Raw genomic sequence first — 2,887 nt, 5'->3', positions numbered from 1 at the left:
CTCTCACAATAAAAGTAGTATGGAAGCTGACTTCTGTGAATATGCCAAAAAATTGTTTTGTCTAGCCGCGTTCAATCTTACATGCTCATCATCAGCATCATCATCATCAGCCTGACTACGCCCACTGCAGGGCAAATGCCTCCAACATTTGCCGGCTCCACATTATTACCCTTAGGTTATCTTACCTTCGCATTACATGCCCTGCCCAAACCCATTTCTTTCTCTTCATTTCGACTAGGATGTCATTAGCACGCATTTGTTCCATCACCCACTCTGCCGTCTTCTGGTCTCCTAACGTTACACCTATCATTTTTCTTTCCATAGCAAACCTGTGTTGTTCTTAACTTAAGCTGAACCCTTTTCGTTAGCCTCCACGTTTCTGCCCCGTAGGTGAGTACCGGTAAGATACAGCTATTGTATACTTTTCTCTTGAAGGATATTGACAAACTGCCGTTAATGATCTGTGAGAACATGGCGTATGCGCTCCACCCCATTCTTATTCCTCTAGTTATTTCCCTCTCACGATCCGGATCAGCGACCACTACCTGCCCTAAGTAGACGTATTCCCTTACCACTTCCAGCACCTCGCTACCAATGATGAACAGCTGATCCCTTGCGAGACTGTTGAACATTGCTTTGGTTGTCTGCATGTTAATTTAAAGATCTGCCGTTCTACTGTGCCTGTATAATTCATTTATCATGCCTTGCAGTTTATGTCGTGACTTAGCAAGACAGTGTCATCAACGAATCGCAGATTACTTAGATATTTTTCATTAACTCTTATCCCCAGCCCTTCCCAATCCAGGCCTCGGAACACCTGTAAACAGCCGGTGAACAGCATTGGCGAGATCGTGTCTCCCTGCCTGACACCCTTCTTCATTGGAATATTATTGCTGACTTTATGAGAGGCTATTGTAGCTGTGCTGTCGTTATTGATACCTTCCAGTATTTTCACGGAAGGCTCTTCTGCAGTCTGATTCCGTAAGATATCCATGACTGCGGAGGTTTCCATTGAGCAAAACGCTATCTCGTGATAAATGAACGCTATATATAGGGGCGAGTTATAATCTGCGCACTTCTCAATAAACTTATTGATAGCGTGAATATCGTCTATTTTCTAGTATCATTTACGAAAGCCTGCCTGATCATTTGGTTGATTGAAGTCTAAGGATGTCCTGATTCTATTTGGCAGATGACAGTAAGCTGGTAGATCATGATAGATAGACGCATCTCCTCTCCAATAGCACTCAATCCTGGTGTTACAAACAGCTTCATAATTGGGCATGTCCTTTAATTTCTGTAATCATAATAACCCAAACAGTGACATGCAATCATGTATCAGGCTATACTAAAATGACTGTTATTTACGGTAGTATTAGAGACCCTCGTGACCACAACGTCCTGCAGGAACATTTAAATACCATCTCAGATGGCTACCCTATGTTGCTAATGAATATTAATACTAGGAAGACAAAACAGTACAGTCACTACAAAACGCAGGACGACATGCACTAATATATCACCATGCGTTATTGAACAATTATCCCATACAAAGCACCTCACTTCGGTCATCACAAAGAACACCCACAATCAAATAGGTATATTATAATTAAGCATCTAGCACCCATGGTTTCCTTAAAAGAATTTCGGCACCGAAAAGGCATCGAAACTAAACTTTTTGCTTGCACCATGCTTGCAAGATCACAACTGCATAATACATGCCTCATTTTGCATCCCCATAAAGCTTAGTTATACCCGTGCCACACGGACAGATTTAATGCCATTAAGTGCTTACTGCCTTAAGTTTTAATGGCACTCGTGCGGTGCCACACGCGTAAATTTAATGGCATTAGCCTTACTGCCATTCGCGACCTACTGAGTTCGCCACAACTCATTCGCCCGTGCAATGCGTACTCTCGTTCCCATTTCACACGCAGAAAAAGCATGCAGCTTTGTTCGTAACAACTTCCTAACCAGTAGGAAATGGTTAATTCTTAACTTTCAGTCAGATGGGGCATCCATACCGCATTTTCGATGTGAAGAGCGCCATTTTAACCAGCCTTATTGACAGATACTCTCGACTTACGTGCTGACATGCGAGTTTATGGCTACTTTTTCGACTTGTAAAGCAGAAACAGCCGTACTTTCGGAAAAATCGTTTTTGCATTACATTTGAACAACATTTCCCATATATTGTTCTCATTTCGAATGTTTATATACAGTTGAAACTTCTGACTACCTTGCAAGCGTTATCGTCATCGTCACTTTCGATAATGGCATTAAATGTGGACGTGTGGCACCAAGTCCGAAAATAATGGAATGAACAAACTTAAGGCCTTAAGCATTTACTGCCATTTTTGCGCGCGTGTGGCACGGCTATTAGCCAATTATATTGATTCATTGCAAAACAAAGCAGTTAGATTCATTTCCCACAACAACTCATACTTGTCTAGCGTAACAAACGTGAAACACCGTTTAAATTTATCACCTCTTCATACCAGAAAACGGATTGCGCGCCTGCCTTTTATGCATAAACTGTTTCACAGTTCCTCTTCCTTCAGCAAAACTTTTATTCGACCGGCATACAGTATATCACCACGTTTTGATTAACGCTATCTTTGCACACCACAACAAGTTTAAATATTCGCCACTCCTTCTTCCTATGGCAGATTGGATCAGCTTGCCCGAAAAGGTAGATACGATCACTAAACAATCCTCTTTTGGTAAAGCCCTTGAAACGTCACCATATTAACAGTAGTTTTGTCGTGGTGATAGAATATTAACGACACTATTTGAAACAAGGAAACGTAAAGAGACCTTAGTGAGTCTATATCTTGATCTTGAAAACGAAATGCCATTTTTATCCCACAGTCATACATTAATTGCA

The sequence above is a fragment of the Amblyomma mixtum genome, chromosome 3, assembly GCF_055824585.1.
Source record: "Amblyomma mixtum isolate Tamu chromosome 3, ASM5582458v1, whole genome shotgun sequence".
In the NCBI taxonomy this organism is placed as follows: Eukaryota; Metazoa; Arthropoda; class Arachnida; order Ixodida; family Ixodidae; genus Amblyomma; species Amblyomma mixtum.
This window is presented reverse-complemented; position numbering follows the sequence as displayed.